Genomic DNA, 17,657 nt, shown 5'->3' on the forward strand with positions numbered 1-17,657 from the left:
GTCTGAACTTATTCTTATTGATTCTCCCTTGAAGGAAACCTTTCTTTTCTCCCTGGCTGCTTTTAAAATTTTCTGTTTGTCTTTGGTTTTGGCAAGTTTGATGATAATATGTCTTGGTGTTTTTCTTTTTGGATCAATCTTAAATGGGGTTCGATGAGCATCTTGGATCGATATCCTTTCGTCTTTCATGATGTCAGGGAAGTTTTGTGTCAGGAGTTCTTCAACTATTTTCTCTGTGTTTTCTGTCCCCCCTCCCTGTTCTGGGACTCCAATCACTTGCAAGTTATCCTTCTTGATAGAGTCCCACATGATTCTCAGTGTTTCTTCATTTTTTTAAATTCTTTTATCTGATTTTTTTTCAGCTATGTTGGTGTTGATTCCCTGGTCCTCCAGAAGTCCCAGTCTACATTCTAATTGCTCGAGTCTGCTCCTCTGACTTCCTGTTGCATTGTCAAATTCTGTAATTTTATTGTTAATCTTTTGGATTTCTACATGCTGTCTCTCTATGGATTCTTGCAACTTATTAATTTTTCCACTATGTTCTTGAATAATCTTTTTGAGTTCTTCAACAGTTTTATCAGTGTGTTCCTTGGCTTTTTCTGCATTTATCCTAATTTCATTTGTGATATCTTTAAGCATTCTGTAAATTAGTTTTTTATATTCTGTATCTGATAATTCCAGGATTGTATCTTCATTTGGGAAAGATTTTGATTCTTTTGTTTGGGGGGTTGGAGAAGCTGTCATGGTCTGTTTCTTTATGTGGTTTGATATGGACTGCTGTCTCCGAGCCATCACTGGGAAACTAGATTTTCCAGGTAATCAGCTAAAAAAAATGCAGTCAAATCCCTATCTGAATTCTCCCTCTGGCTCCAGGTATTCGGATGTTAATGGAGCCGCCTGGGGAGGGTGGGGGTGCGATCAGAGAGCTAGGAGTGTAGCACCACAGAATATAGAGCTGATCACTGCGTTCACGCTCCGCCCCCGTCCGCCAAAATCCGGGCGGGACGGCTCCCCGGTTGGGACGCTACTCTCCCCACTCGGAGACCAGTCACTTCCTCCCAGGGACTTCTCCCTCCGGTGCACGGCACTGCTCGCGTGAACTGGGTGGGCGTCACCCGCACGACCAGGTGGGCCTGCCCCCTGGGTCAATTCAGGGGAATATAATTGGACCCCACGCTCACGCCCCGCCTGCTTTCGCCAGAATCCCGGCGGGACGGCTCCCCGGCTGGGACGCTGCTCTCCCTGCTCCAAGACCAGTCACTTCCTCTCGGTGACTTCTCCCTCTGGTGCACCGCGCCACACGCACGAACTGGGTGGGCGTCCCCCCGCACGAACGTGTGGGCCCCGCCCCGGGGTCGCTTTAGGGAAATATAGCTGACTCTCCCCCGCCCCCGCTCACGCCCCACCCGCTTCCCGCCAAACTCCCGGCGGGACGGCTCCCGGGCTGGGACGCTTCTCTCCCCACTCCAAGATCAGTCACTGCCTCCCGGGTGCTTCTCCCTCCGGCTGCGCCTCTACGCCGCCCGCGCCAACCAGCTAGACTCTCTCTGGGGATGGGTTTGGGGGGGTAGGGCTGGGCCCCTTGTCTGTGCCGTCTGCCCCCCTGGGCTCTGCCCCAGATCGGGCTCTGAAGGTCACCTGCCTGGTACGCTGGCTCCTAGTTCTGAAAACGGTTGCTGTCTGCCTGTATTTGTTCGTTTTCCGTCTCTAAGTCTGTGCTTGTTGTTCAGAGTTCGTAATGTATGTGATCGATTCACTTGTTTTTCCGAGTCTTTGTTGCAAGAGGGATCCGCGGTAGCGTCCACCTAGTCCGCCATCTTGGCCCCGCCCTCGCTTTTTTTTTTTAATTAAAATATTTTTTTGTGTTTTCGGTGAAAGTTTACACATCAAATTAGGTTGCCATTTAACAATTTGTACACACTTTGTTAAGTGACATTGGTTATATTTTTCATAGTGTGTCAACCTTATTATTTCTATTCTGGTTGTTCTGTTTCCAGTAATCTAGTTTCTCTATTCCTTTGTCTTCTTGTCTTTTCTTTTGAGTAAATGGTGACTGTTTGGTCTCATATAGATAATTTTAAGAACCTGTTTTACCTTTCACTTCTGTCAGGACTCTGGAAAGAAAAGATCTGAAAATCTTGAACAAGTACCATTTGGAGAAAGAATAACATCTTCTTATGAGGTTATTCAGCTGATTTCATTGTTAGATCTTATTTGAAAATGAATCTTCTCAAAAGTGACTACTTCTAATTATACCAAAGATTCTTTGTTTTAAAAGGAGGTAGAGAAAAAGAAAACAGAGGGATAGCGAGGGAGGAAGAGGGGGGCACTTGCCGCTGGGTGAAAGTCCAAGGGGGTGCCAGATGAGGTGCGGAATGACATTCTGGGTGCCACAGATATGAAAGGTGCCTTACTGAGGTAGCCAGCCAGGAGGGGGGAAGGTGTTTATGCTGATGCATCGCTGCTATCAATTTCTATTCATCTTGGAATTGTGGGCGTGAATTCAAGATTGTCCCTGAGGACTCTACCCTCCCTATGCCTCTGAAAGAAAAGGAGGTAGAATCTGGCATTGCCAGAAGAATGCATTAAAATATGCTTTTTAAGCTATCCATAGTAGTTAGTGATCCCAAATAAAGATTTTTTTCTTTGAAGTTTCATAAAGAAAAAAGCTTAATTTATTGTTCTGTGGATAGGGTGATATAAGCAGATGTAAGTGGAATCTCACTGTCTTTTGATACTGCCTTCACGGAATTAAGATGTTTTCATAAGCAGTTATTATTGAGGCATTAACTTTTTCTCCTTTCCCCCCCAACTTTATTGAAGTATAACTGAAGTACAATAAATTGAACAGATTTAATGTATATAATTTGATCAGTTTTAACATATATATAATTGTGAGGCATCAGACGTTGTTGTGTGCTGTGCAGTTGATTCCGAGTCATAGCAAAGCTATATGACAGAGTAGAGCTGCCCCATAGGGTTTCCAAGGCTGTACTCTTTATGGAAGCAGTTTGTCACATCATCCTCCTGCAGAGCTAGCTGCTGGTGGGTTTGAATGGCTGACCTTTCGGTTAGCGGCTGAGTGCTTTAACTATTGCTCCACCACGGCTCCTTAACTTTAAAAAAGAAACTTTATTTTGCAATAGTTGTAGAGTCACAGGAAATTGCCAAAAGCATACAGAGAGGTCTCATGTGTCCTTCACCCAGGTTGGCTCAATGGTAACATCTCCCAGGACTGTAGTACAAGACCCAAACCAGGAAATGGACATTAGTGTAATCCATAGAGCTTATTTAGATTTCACTCATCGTCTGTGCACTCAATTGTATGTGTGTGTAGAGTAACCATTTCAGGTATGAATCAAAACTTAGAGGAGATAGTGTTGAGAATGATGGCATACTGAAGTCTTTGAACAAAAGTTTTACCTGTAAGATAAAGTGCTCATTTTGTGACATTTGATTTGTACAATTTAGTCAAGTTTCTTAAGAATTTTTAATTATTTTTTAACAGTTCTCTTTTATCCAAACAGAAGCATGTATAAAAGTTTGTGTAAAATCTTATGATCCAGCAAATGAAGACCAAAAGAACAAGCTGACCTTTTTGAAGAAAGGAATGCAACACAGTCATCAACATCAGTGGTAGGCTGGCATGTAAAATAACGACTTAATGTTTCAATTCCTTTCAGAAGGACTTCTAATAGATATTTGAAATTGTATACCATTTATTTTTGCAATGTCATCTTGATTGAAAACTTAAATATATGTAGGGTGATGTTAGTATTGTTTGATGTGAGGTGCTTGTTAAAACTTTTATTTTAAAAACATTTATACTTAGGATTATGGATAATATGCTGGTAACATGGTGTCGTTATATGGAAAATGGAAAAAAGTGCTGTACGCTAGAATTTCCGGTAACCCAAAACCAAACTCATTGCTGTCAAGTTGATTCCAACTCATAGCAACCATATACGACAGAGTAGAATTGCCCTGTAGGGTTTCCAAGGCTGTAAATCTTTACAGAAACACACTGCCACATCTTCTCCCATGGAGCAGTTGGTGGTTTTGGACCATAAACCTTTCAGTTAGCAGCCGAGCGTTTAGCTACTGTGCCACCAAGGCTCCGTGGATTTCTGATAGGATGTTTTTTTACCCAAAGTGGCGTATTAAAATATGCTTACGTTATCAGTGTAAGTGCTGAAAACTATTATCGGAATCAACTCAACAGCACTGGGTTTGTTTTTTTTTTTGTTTATTATTGTTATTTAGCAAACATTAATGGGGCACCAACCATCTTCTAGGAGTCCCTGGGTAGGGCAAATAGTTAACATGCTCAGCTGCTAACTGAAAAGTTGGCAGTTTGAGTCTACCCAGAGGTGCCATGGAAGAAAGGCCTGGTGATCTACTTCTAAAAAATCATCCATTGAAAACCCTGTGGAGTTGCCATGACTTGGTCGTCTTGATGATTCCTGGTAGTGGCGCCATCTTCTAGGCTTTGTGCTAGGTTTTGTGTTGGGGATACAAAGACATGTAGATGTGGTTCCTGTCCTCTAGAAGTTCACATTCATAAGTAGACAGATAGACATGTAAACGAGAGAGTGCATTAAATGTTATATGATAGGAGACTATATAAGGAGCAATAAAAGAAAAAAAACCAAATTATTGTCATTAAGTCGATTCGGGGTATGTAATAGAGGGAATGAAAAGGTATTTGTTAGGCAAATGGAGAGGTGAGCATTTCTAGCAGAGAAATTAGTGTGATCAGGAGATTGGAAGTGTGAAACAGCATGCTGTGATTGGGGAACTGAGTAGTTGAGCATGTCTGTGGCATAAGGTTTGAGGTATGGGGGTTGCAGCTAGAGATTAAGCTAGAAAGGAGGTAGGCAGAAGCCAGATTACGGAGGGAGGTCTCCTATGCAATGCTATGGAAAAGAATACCGAACACGCCAGGAACAATGTTACATTACTCTACACGCAGTGACTGATTTAATCCTCAGAATTGCCGTGTTGTTAGAATCTACTACTGCTGTTTTACAGATGAGGACCCTGAAACGCAGAGAAGTTAAGCGACTTGACCAGTCATACACTTAGTAAGTGGCAGAAGTAGGATTCCAACTCAAATCTCTTTAGCTTTGAAGTCCCAATCACACTGTTTGAAATCTATCTTGTTCTCAAACTGTCTCCTGCTGGACCTGAGGGTAACAGAAGTGACTCAGGGGCTGCCATGGAGGCTAACGAAGAGGCTGAGTTGGCATGGTAGAGCTCACCTATTTTGTATGGGGGGCCTGGACATGATCACTGATGGGCGGGGGAAAAGAGAGGGTGGAGTATAGGTTGACTCCCAGGTTTCTGGCTTGGTAGTCACGGTAGATGGTGGTACTATTGTTTTTTTTTCCAGAAAAAAAAAAGGACTGGTGTTTCTTAAATTCCAGTCATTCATGTACCATGTTGATGATTTTTGCCATATCCAAGGACACCTTTATTATTATTTATCTCTTTAAAAAAATCCATTATTTAACATAAATATATTTAGAAAGGAAATTATAATATTCCCCCAATTACAGGTTTACTGTACTATTTACATTTTTATTAATCTCATTAAACAACAATTTTGAATTGTTATTGTTAGGTGCTGTCAAGTTGGTTCCAACTCATAGCAACCCTGTGCACCACAGAACAAAACACTGCCCAGTCCTGCACCGTCCTCACAATTGTAGTTATGCTTGAGCCCATTGTTGCAGCCACCGTGTCAGTCCATCTTGTTGAGGGCCTTCCTCTTTTTCGCTGACCCTCTACTTTACCAACCATAATGTCCTTCTCCAGGGATTGATCCCCCCTGACAACATGTCCAAAATATGTAAGATGCAGTCTCACCATCTTTGCTTCTAAGGAGCATTCTGGTTGTACTTCTTCCAAAACAGATTTGTTTGTTCTTCTTGCAGTTCATGGTATATTCCGTATTCTTGGCCAACACCACAATTCAAAGGCATCAATTGTTTGGCCTTCCTTATTCACTGTCCAGCTTCAGCATGCATATGAGGCGATTGAAAACATCATGGCTTAGGTTAGGTGCACCTTAGTTCTTAAAGTGACATCTCTGCTTTCTAACACTTTGAAAAGGTCTGTTGCAGCAGATTTGTCCAGTGCAATGTATCATTTGATTTCTTGACTACTGCTTCCATGGCTGTTGATTGTGGATCCAAGTAAAACGAAATCCTTGACAATTTCAATCTTTTCTCCGTTTATCATGATGTTGCTCATTGGTCCAGTTGTGAGGATTTTTGTTTTCTTTACGTGCAGGTGTAAGCCATTCTGAAGGCTGTGGTCTTTGATCTTCACCAGTAAGTGCTTCAAGTCCTCTTCGCTTTCAGCAAGCAAGGCTGTGTTATTTGCATAACACAGGTTGTTAATGAGTCTTCCTCCAATCCTGATGCCCCATTCTTCTTCATATAGTCCAGCTTCTCGTATTATTTGTTCAGCATACAGATTAAATCGGTATGGTGAAAGAATACAACCCTGACGCACACCTTTCCTGACTTTAAAACAATCACTATGCCCTCGCCCTTGTTCTGTCCGAACAACCGCCTCTTGATCTATGTAAAGGGTCCTCATGAGCACAATTAAGTGTTCTGGAATTCCCATTCTTCGCAATGTTATCCATAATTTGTTATGATCCACACAGTCGAATGCCTTTGCATAGTCAATAAAACACATGTAAACATCCTTCTGGTATTCTTTGCTTTCAGCCAGGATCCATCTGACATCAGCAATGATATCCTTGGTTCTATGTCCTCTTCTCAAACCAGCCTGAAAGTCAGGAAAACTGTGCGTCAGGGTTGTACAAAGCGAGACCTCTTGCCGTCGAGGAGATTCTGACTCATAGCGACCCTACAAGACAGAGTAGAACTGCCCCATAGGGTTTCTAAGGAGAGCCTGGTGGCTTTGAACTGCCAACATTTTGGTTAGCAGCCGAACTCTTAACTACTAGTCTCCCCATAATCTTCCCGATTTTAACGGATTCTTTTTATGGATATATATTTTTAATCTATGTGAGATTAAAAACAAAAAAACCCGTTGCTGTCGGTCAGTATGTGTGTGTATGTGTGTATATATACATATAAAATTTCTGTAATCTGCTTTTTAATTTTGTCATTAGTTTATTTATATGTAATGAACTTGTTTTCTATACTCATACTATATATAATATGTGTGTGTATGTGTGTGTGTGTGTGTATGTATATATAAAGAGAGAAAACGAGAAAGAGAACATGAGAGCAAGAGTATGTATACTTTATAATAAGTTCATAGTATTCCATTGTATGGATGTATCAATTTTTTATCTGTTACATTATGATGTTTTCAATTTTCTGCTATTAAGGCTTCAGTGCACATTCTTTTACTTCTCTGAGTCTCATACATAAATGGGAATAGTAACAGTGTATACCACAAAGGGTTGTTGTGAGGAGAAATAGGATAATACTTGTAAAGTGCTTAGAACAGTGTCCAGTACATAGTAAACCAAAACCAAACCAAACCCATTGCCGTCGAGTCAATTCCGACTCATAATACTTAGTAGGCACTCAATAAATGATAGCTATTATTGTTATTGTACAAACGATTGTGTACTCTTGTCTGATTATTTTCTTAGGATAAATTCATATAGGTGTAATTACTGGTTCGAAGTACGGACTTTTTAAAACTTTTTTTTAACCACACAGATCAAATATACAGTTTAATGAATTGTTATAAGGGAAACACCTTTATAAATTCCACCCAGGTTGAGACTTAAAATTTGGCCAGCCACCCCAGAAACTCTTCACGTGTCCCTCCGCATTCGTAACACCCTTCTTTCTCCTGAAACTAACCATTATCCTACCTTAAAAAACATTATATATATATGTATCTTTTATTGTGGTAAATATATAGGTAACAAAACATTAGTTAGGTTTATCATGTTGTTCAACCATCACCATTAACCATTGCTAAATTTATCCTGACTTTTACACTAATCGCTTTCGTGCGTTTCTTGTATAGTTTTGTGACCCAAGTTTACATCCCTAGACACTGTGCTTTAGACTTGACCATTTCTTGATGTGCCTTTTTCCAACATTTTATTATAAAAATTTTCAAACACAAAGAAAAATTCAATGAATTATGTACTGAACACTCATATTCATCACCTAGATTCTACAATTAACCATTTGACTATATTTGCTTTATCACATATCTGTCCATCTCTCCATCCCTGTATCATTCAATTCAATTCGTGGTGGATGCTCTTGCCCTTTGTATTTCCTGCAAATTGGCAGCTGGATCCAGAGGCTTGATCAGATTCAGGTTTGATCTCTTTGGCAGGATAAGGTGATGGTGTGCTCTTGCGTCAGGAGGCACATGTCTTTTTGTCTTTCTGTTGGTTCCTAGATCCATGAATTCATTCAGGGTTGTAGCACATCGGAGAAGGAGCCTGTAAAGTGAGCGCATATCAAACAGGAAACAAAACTCTTTTCCTTTGCCATATCTGTACAGTGCCCTAGCGCCCTCTACTGACAAAGCTGCGTGTCAGTTTGCAAAGGAAAATGTTTAAAAGGCCTGGATTATTCTCACAGAGAGAGGCAATACATTGATAACTGGCACACCTGACAGGCATGGGATGGAAAGATCAGTACTCTCCTGAACACTTGAGGAGAAAGCCTCTGTATATCTCCAGAAATCTCTTTCTGTGCTGCCCTCTTCTCTCTGGTACTCTGCCCTGCCAATTCTGGCCGCCTTGGCCTCCTTGGACTTTGAACTTTTGTCTTCTCAACCCAAGGAGACCACAGGGCTCTGCTTGGGTATCCCTTCCCTGCATCACAGCCTGGAAATTCTCTTTGGGCAGAAAGTTGGAGGCAGTAGTAGGGCTCAACTTGTTTCATTTCAGTGATCACTGTCCTGCTTCTTGTTGTTCAATGTTTGAAAAACGATTGTTTCAGATATTTTGCTCATTTTTTTTCTTAGTTGTTTAAAGCAGGAGGATGAATGTGATTTCATGTTATTACCTTATGTCTTTGGTGTTCTTCATTCTCCTTTGCTCCAGGTGGGTTGAGACCAATTGATGCATCTTAGATGGCTGCTTGCTACCGTTTAAGACCCCAGACGCCGTTCTCCAAAGTGGTATGCAGAATGTTTACTTAATAGATTTTATTATGCCAATTGATTTAGTTGTCCCCTGAAACCATGGTCCCCAAACCTCTAAGCTAGCCTTCAAAAGCACTCAGTTTATTCAGAAAACTTCTTTGGTTTTAGTTTAGTCCAGTTGTGCTGACCTCGCCTACATTGTGTGTTGTCTTTCCCTTCACCTAAAATAGTTCTTATCTACTATCTAATTAGTGAAAAACCCTCCCCCTCCCTCCCTCCCCACTCTCCTAACCATCAAAGAATATTTCCATCTCTGTTTAAACTATTTTTCGAGTTCTTATAATAGTGATCTCATACAATATTTGTCCTTTGGCAACTGACTAATTTCACTCAGCATAATGCCTTCCAGGTTCCTCCATGTTACGAAATGTTTCACAGATTCCTCACTGTTCTGTATTGATGCGTAGTATTCCATTGTGTGAATATACCATAATTTATTTATCCATTCGTCCGTCGATGGGCACCTTGGTTGCTTCCAGCTTTTTGCTATTGTAAACAGTGCTGCAGTGAACATGGGTGTGCATATATCTGTTCGTGTAAAGACTCTTATTTCTCTAGGATATATTCCAAGGAGTGGGATTCCTGGATCATATGGTAGTTCTATTTCTAGCTTTTTAAGGAAGTGCCAAATTGATTTCCAAAGCGGTTGTACTATTTAACATTCCCACCAGCAGTGTAGAAGTGTTCCAATCTCTCCACAGCCTCTCCAACATTTATTGTTTTATGTTTTTTGGATTAATGCCAGCCTTCTTGAAGTGAGATGGAATCTCATTGTAGTTTTGATTTGCATTTCTCTAATGGCTAATGATCGTGAGCATTTCCTCATGTATCTGTTAGCTGCCTGAAATATCTTCTTCAGTGAAGTGTGTGTTCATATCCTTTGCCCACTTCTTGATTGGGTTGTTTGTCTTTTTGTGGTTGAGTTTTTGCAGTATCCTGTAGATTTTAGAGATCAGGCACTGATGAGAAATGTCATAGCTAAAAGCTTTTTCCCAGTCTGTAGGTAGTCTTTTTACTCTTTTGGTGAAGTCTTTGGATGAGCATAAGTGTTTGATTTTTAGGAGCTCCCAGTTATCTAGTTTTTCTTCTGCATTGTTAGTGATGTTTTTTATACCGTTTATGCCACGTATTAGGGCTCCTAGTGTTGTCCCTATTTTTTCTTCCATGATCTTTATTTAGATTTTATATTTAGGTCTTTGATCCATTTTGAGCTCGTTTTTGTGCATGCAGTGAGGTATGGGTCTTGTTTCATTTTTTTTGCAGATGGATATCCAGTTATGCCAGTGCCATTTGTTAAAAAGACTGTCTTTTCCCCATTTAACTGTTTTGGGTCCTTTGTCAAATATCAACTGTTCATATGTGGATGGATTTATGTCTGGATTCTCAATTCTGTTCCATTGGTCCATGTATCTGTTGTTGTACCAGTACCAAACCGTGGCGGTATAAAAGGTTCTAAAATCAGGTACAGTGAGGCCTCCCACTTTGTTCTTCTTTTTCAGTAATACTTTACTTATCCGGGGTTTCTTTCCATTGCATATGAAGTTGGTGATTTGTTTCTCCATCTCGTTAAAAAATGTCGTTGGAATTTGGATTGGAATTGCATTGTATCTATAGATTGCTTTTGGTAGAATAGACATTTTTACAATGTTAAGTCTTTCTATCCATGACCAAGGCATGTTTTTGTACTTATGTAGGTCTCTTTTGGTTTCTTGCAGTAGTATCTTGTAGTTTTCTTTGTATAGGTCTTTTACATCTCTGGTAACATTTATTCCTAAGTATTTTTTCTTCTTGGGGGCTACTGTAAATGGTATTGATTTGGCAATTTCCTCTTCAATGTCCTTTTTGTTGGCGTAGAGGAATCCAATGATTTTTATGTTTATCTTGTGTCCTGACACTCTGCTGAACTCTTCTATTACTTTCAGTAGGTTTCTTGAGGATTCTTTAGGGTTCTCTGTATATAAGATCATGTCATCTGCAAATAGAGGTACTTTTACTTCTTCCTTACCAACCTGGATGCCCTTTATTTCTTTATCTAGCCTAATTGCTCTGGCTAGGACCTCCAGCGCAATGTTAAATAAAAGTGATGATAAAGGGCATCCTTGCCTAGTTCCTGTTCTCAAGGGGAATACTTTCAGAATCTCTCCATTTAGGATGATGTGGGCTGTTGGCTTTGTATAAATGCCCTTTATTATGTTGAGGAATTTTCCTTCTATTGCTATTTTGCTGAGAGTTTTTATCATGAATGGGTGTTGAACTTTGTCAAATGCCTTTTCTGCATCAATTGATAAAATCATGTGATTCTTGTCTTTTGTTTCATTTATATGTTGGCTTACATTAATTGTTTTTCTAACACTGTTAAACATCCCTGCATACCTGGTATGAATCCCACTTGGTCATGGTGAATTATTTTTTTGATATGTCATTGAATTCTATTGGCTAGAATTTTGTTGAGGATTTTTGCATCTAAGTTTATGAGGGATATAGGCCTGTAATTTTCTTTTTTTGTGGTGTCTTTACCTGGTTTTGGTATCATGGATATGCTGGCTTCGTAGAATGAGTTTGGGAGTATTCCATCCTTTTCTATGCTCTGAAATACCTTTAGTAGTGGTGGTGTTAACTCTTCTCTGAAAGTTTGGTGGAACTCTGCAGTGAAGCCGTTTGGGCCAGGGCTTTTTTTTTTGTTGGGAGTTTTTTGATTACCTTTTCAATCTCTTCTTTTGTTATGGGTTTATTTAGTTGTTCTACCTCTGTGTTAGTTTAGGTAGGTAGTGTGTTTCTAGAAATTCATCCATTTCCTGTAGGTTTTCGAATTTGTTAGAGTACAATTTTTCGAATTAATCAGATATGATTTTTTTAATTTTAGTTGGGTCTGCTGTAATATTGCCCATCTCATTTCTTATTTGGGTTATTTGCTTCCTCTCCTGTTTTTCTTTTGTCAGGTTGGCCAATGGTTTATCAATTTTGTTGTTTTTTTCAAAGAACTAACTTTTGGTCTTATTAACTCTTTCAGTTGTTTTTCTGTTCTCTTTTTCTTTTAGTTCTGCTCTAATTTTTATTATTTGCTTTTGTCTGGTGTCTGAGGGTTTCTTTTGTTGCTCTCTTTGTATTTGTTCAAGTTTTAGGGATTCTTTGATTTTGATTTTCTTTTGATTTTCGTCTTTTTGTATGTGTGCATTTGTTGATATAAACTGACCACTGAGCACTGCTTTAACTGTGTCTGAAAGGTCCTGATAGTGTTTTCATTCTCATTGGATTCTATGGATTTCTTTATTCCATCCTTGATATCTTCTATAACCCAGTCGTTTTTGAGCAGGGTGTTGTTCAGTTTACAAATGTTTGATTTATTTTCCCTGCTTTTTCTGTTATTGATTTTTACTTTTATGGCCTGATGGTCAGAGAAGATGCTTTGTAATATTTCAATGTTTTGGATTCTGCTAAGACTTGCTTTATGACCTAATATATAGTCTATTCTAGAGAGTGTTCCATGCGTATTGGAAAAGAAAGTATACCTGGCTGCTGTTGGGTGGGGTGCTCTCTATATGTCCGTGAGGTCGAGTTGGTTGATTGTGGCATTTAGATCTTCGTTTCTTTATTGAGCTTCTTCCTGGATGTTCTGTCCTTCACCGAAAATGGTGTGTTGAAGTCTCCTACTATAATTGTGGAGCTGTCTATCTCAGTTTTCAGTGCTGTTAGACTTTGTTTTATGTATCTTGCAGGCCTGTCATTGGGTTCATAAATATTTAATATGGTTATATCCTGCTGATATATTGTCCCTTTAATCATTATATAGTGTCCTTCCTTATCCTTTGTGGTGGATTTAACTTTAAAGTCTTATTTTGTCAGAAATGAGTATTGCCACTCCTGCTTTTTTTGATTGTTTTTGCTTGATGTATTTTTTTCCATCCTTTGAGTTTTAGTTTCTTTGTGTTTCTAAGTCTAAGGTGTGTCCCTTTTAGGCAGCATATAGACGGGTCATGTTTTTTTACCCATTCTGCCACTCTCTGTCTCTTTGTTCGTGCATTTAGTCCATTTACATTCAGTATAATTATGCATAGGTATGAGTTTAGTGCTGTCATTCAGATGTCTTTTTTTGTGTGTTGTTGACAGTTTCTTTTTCCCACTTAATTTTTTGTGCTGAGTACCTTATCTTTATATACTGTCTTTTCCTCTTATTTGTTGCTGTTGATTTTGTTTCTGCTCAGTCTCTATTTTTTTCTTGTATTTAATTTGGATGAGTAGGATTGTTAGTCTTCCTTGTGGTTACCTTAATATTTCTTAGTCCCTCTTTATGGTTTGATGTCTTCTTTTACATAATGACAACACTGTTTCCCCATTTTGAGCTTTTTTTTTTTTTAATCTGTATTTGTTTTTATGATTTCCCTATCTGGGTTGACATCTGATTGCTCTGTCCAGTGTTCTAGTCTTGGGTTGATACCTGATATTATTGATTTTCTAACCAAAGAACTCCCTTTAGTATTTCTTGTAGTTTTGGTTTGGCTTTTTCAAATTCCCTAAACTTCTGTTTATCTGGAAATGTCCTAATTTTGCCTTTATATTTGAGAGACAGTTTTGTTGGATCTATGATTCTTGGTTAGCAATTTTTTTTTCCTTCTGTGCTTTATATAAGTCATCCTATTGCCTCCTTGCTTCCATGGTTTCTGCCAAGTAGCCTGAGCTTAGTCTTATTGGCTCTCCTTTGTAGGTGACTTTTTGTATATCCCTAGCTGCTCTTAAAATTCTCTTTTTATCTTTGGTTTTGGCAAGTTTGATTATAATATGTCTTGATGACTTTCTTTTAACATCTACCTTATGTGGAGTTCGATGTGCATCTTGCATAGGTATCTGCTCATCTTTCATGATATCAGGGAAGTTTTTGTGAACAAATCTTCAACAATTATCTCTGTATTTTGTGTTATCCCTCCCTGTTCTGGTACTCCAATCACTCGTGGGTTATTTCTATTGATAGAGGCCCACGTGATTCTTAGGGTTCCTTCATTTTTTTATCTGATTTTTCTTCAACTATATCGGTGCCAAGTGCTTTATGTTTAATCTCACCAATTCTGCCTTCCACTTGCTCAGTTCTGCTCCTCTGACTTTCTACCAAGTTGTGTAATTCTGTAATTTTATTGTTAATCTTCTGAATTTCTGATTGCTGTCTCTGTATGGATTCTTGCAGCTAATTAGATTTTTCATTATGTTCTTGAATAACCCTTTTAATTTCTTCAGCTGCTTTATCTGTGTGTTCGTTGGCTTGTTCCACATATTGCCTGATCTTCCTGATGTCTTGAAGAGTTCTGTATATTAATCTTCTGTATTCTGCATTTGGTAATTCCAGAAATGTACCTTCATCCAGAAGATCCCTCGATTCTTTGTTTTGAGAGCTTGTTGAAGTGACCATGGCCTGCTTCTTTATGTGATTTGATATTGACTGTTATCTCTGAGCCATATATAAGTTATTCTATTAGTTTATTTTGTTTGCTTACTGTATCCTAGCTTCTTGCTTTGTTTTGTTTTGATATGCTCAAATAGGTTGCTTGAGTGAGCCTGCTTGGTTATTTTTGCTTTCGAAGCTCTAATACCGTGTCACCAGTTGGCTGGAGCTGTTATAAGGTATATGAGTCTAGGAGTCCATTCACTTTTCTTGTATGGATTCAGCTCAGGTGTCCAGGTAGTTTGTCATCAAGTGTGTGGTACCGGCTCTGTTCCACAGTCTTAGTGGGGCAGGGGTGATTGGTTTAGGCACAGGTATCTGGTTGTAGCAGGGGGTCACAATCTGAAGAATCAGGGGGCTGATAGCCATCCCCCAAGTATCTGTGAGGAGAACGGGTCCCTGTTCCCTGGAACGTACAGGTGGGTGGGTCCTGTAGTCGGACCATGGGCACCCTGTGCTTTTGGTTGTAAGGACTGGGAGGTACCACTTATCCTTGGACCCCTGTCACAGGTGGCTAGGTGACATGGGTGGAACCACCAGTCCTTAGGCCCCTGATGTGGGTAGGTGAGGACCCTGTTTAATAGGCAAAGCAGTGAGAAATATCAAACACCCACCTTTCCACTGCACAGCTGAAACAGTTGTGACTGCCAACAAGGGCCTTTTCTCCTGAAATGGGCCCACGCAGGTCCATGCAGGGGTGAAAGGTATTCAAATTCCACAGCCCATTTGTGCCTGGACAGGAGCCACTTCTGTCCTGAGCTCCCCAGGTTAGTGGAACTGGCAGATTATCTTTTTCCCCAATTGCGAATTTATTCCTTCTCCAAGGCCAGGAGAATAGCTCAGAGCACACAGTAGGACCTGTCTCAGGCCCAGGGAAACCGATAGCCACTGACGCTGGCTTGGGGGCTGAGAGCATGGTAAAATATAGGCAAGTACTTAGCTTTTGCCAAGAGCGTTGTTCTTCTCTTGTTCCGGAGGTGTGAGTAGGCTGTGCGGCTCGTTGTTTCTCCCTGAGGAAACTGCAGCCAAAGGCTACCTCCAGCCCACCGCAGTCGCTCCTGGGAATGGTGCCTGAGGGTTCCCAGCAATTCAGGTCTGGCAACTTCTCTCTGCTTCTAAACCATTTCTCATTCCCCCTGTTGCTCAGTCTGTTTTCTGACTTGGCCTCGATGTTCAGGGCTCCTAGCTTGTCATAAATATAATGGTTTCACTTGTTTATTTGGGTCTTTGTTGTAAGAGGGTTCACCAGAAGCATCTGATTACTCCATCATCTTGGCCCTGCCTCCTCTAATTCTTTATAAAATATCTTTAGTCACCTCTTTAGGTGGTCTTTAGTGTCTGCAGTTTCACCATTATGTGTTTAGTTATGAATTTTTTTAAATCCTGTTTGTAATTTCTTGTGTTTCCTGGATTGATGTCTTTAATTGGTTCTAGAATTCTCAACCAGTAGCAGGTATTGCCTCTTCTCTATTTTCTAAAATCCTTTTTGGCTCCAGTTAAAGCTATGCTAAATATTCTCATTTTCTCCTTTATGTATTGTGATGGTTAAGGTTGTGTGTCAACTTGGTTGGCCATGAATCTCAGTAGTTTGGCAGTTATGTAATAGTATAGTCACCTTCCATGATGTGATCAGCTAATCAGTTGTAAGGGGAGTTTCCTCAGGGGTGTGGCCTGCATCCAATATGTATATGGATGTTCTGGTAAATCTTGCTCACTTGCTCTGAATTCTGCATCCACCTCATCATCATCTGACCTCTGATTCTTGGGACTTGAGCCCATGGCCTGCCCTCTGACCTGCTGATCTTGGGTTCATCAGCCCCACATAGGTGCTGCGGCTACGTAAGTCAGAAGCATCCTCCAGCCTGACGCCTGACCCACGGACTTGGGACTTGCCAAGCTTCTACAACTGCATGAACCAGTTCCTTGAGATAAATCTCTTTCTCTCTTTCTCTGTGTATGATTTACTGGGTTTTCTTCTCTAGAGAACCCAGCCTATGACATATATCTTAACCTCTTGTATTTTTCAATCTTTGTGTCTTTGTGCTATGTTCTTCTGGCCTATGCTCTAATCTACCAATTCTCTCTTTAGCGGTTTCTTATCTTCTCTTAAAGCACATGCATTAAAATTTTAATTTCAGTAATCATTCTTCTCATTTCTACAAGTTCTATTTTGTTCTTTTTCTAATCTGTTAAGTAATTTAAAAAAAGTTTCTATTTCCTGCATACGCTTACAAACTATTATTTTCTTTTAAATATATTAAATTTAGTTAATTTAAATCTGCTTCTGATAATTCCTGTACCTGAAATAATTGCAGATTTGTTCCTGCTGGTTCTTGCTCATGATGTAGTGGTTCTTATGAAGTAGTAATAATATCCTTATTTGCAGATGATATGAGCTTACACACAGAAAACCTTAAGGAACCCAGAAGAAAACTACTGAAACTAATAGAAGAGTTCAGCCAAGTATATAAGGATACAAGATAAACATACAAAAATCAGTTGGATTCTTCTATACCAACAAGGAGAACTTAGAAGAGGAAATTGCCAAATCAATACCATTTATAATACCCCCTAAAAAAATAAAATACTTAGGAATTAATCTAACCAGAGATGTAAAAGACCTGTACAAAGAAAAGTATAAGACACTACTGCAAGAATCCAAAAGAGACCTACATAAGTGGAAAAACATATTGGTCATGGATAGGAAGACTCAACATCATGAAAATGTCTATTCTACAGATACAATTCAAATTCCAATGACATTTTTTTAATGATATGGAGAAACAAATCATCAACTTCCTATGGAAAGGGGAAAGAGACCCCTAATAAGTAAAGTATTACTGAAGAAGAAGAACAAAGTGGAAGGCCTCACACTACCTGATTTCAGAACCTGTTATACCACCATGGGAAACCCTTGTGGCGAAGTGGTTAAGTGTTATGGCTGCTAACCAAAGGGTCAGCAGTTCGAATCCACCAGACGCTCCTCGGAAACTCTATGGGGCAGTTCTACTCTGTCCTATAGGGTCACTATGAGTCAGAATTGACTTGACAGCACTGG

The 17,657-nt window shown here is 39.7% G+C and overlaps 1 long non-coding RNA gene across 3 annotated transcripts in view; it reads left to right on the forward strand.

The window, feature by feature from the left end:
- The window catches only part of LOC135228801 (uncharacterized), a 69,212-nt gene that overhangs the window by 6,893 nt on the left and 44,662 nt on the right, over positions 1 to 17,657 (forward strand). For 2 of the 3 annotated variants that reach the window (XR_010319660.1, XR_010319658.1), the window contains exon 2: positions 3,528 to 3,636. This is a non-coding gene — a long non-coding RNA (uncharacterized LOC135228801). Of the gene's footprint in view, positions 1 to 3,527; positions 3,637 to 5,031; positions 5,999 to 17,657 lie in introns of those variants that run through there. The other variant, XR_010319659.1, reaches the window with a different exon arrangement.

The sequence above is a fragment of the Loxodonta africana genome, chromosome X (genome assembly GCF_030014295.1).
Source record: "Loxodonta africana isolate mLoxAfr1 chromosome X, mLoxAfr1.hap2, whole genome shotgun sequence".
NCBI lineage: Eukaryota > Metazoa > Chordata > Mammalia > Proboscidea > Elephantidae > Loxodonta > Loxodonta africana.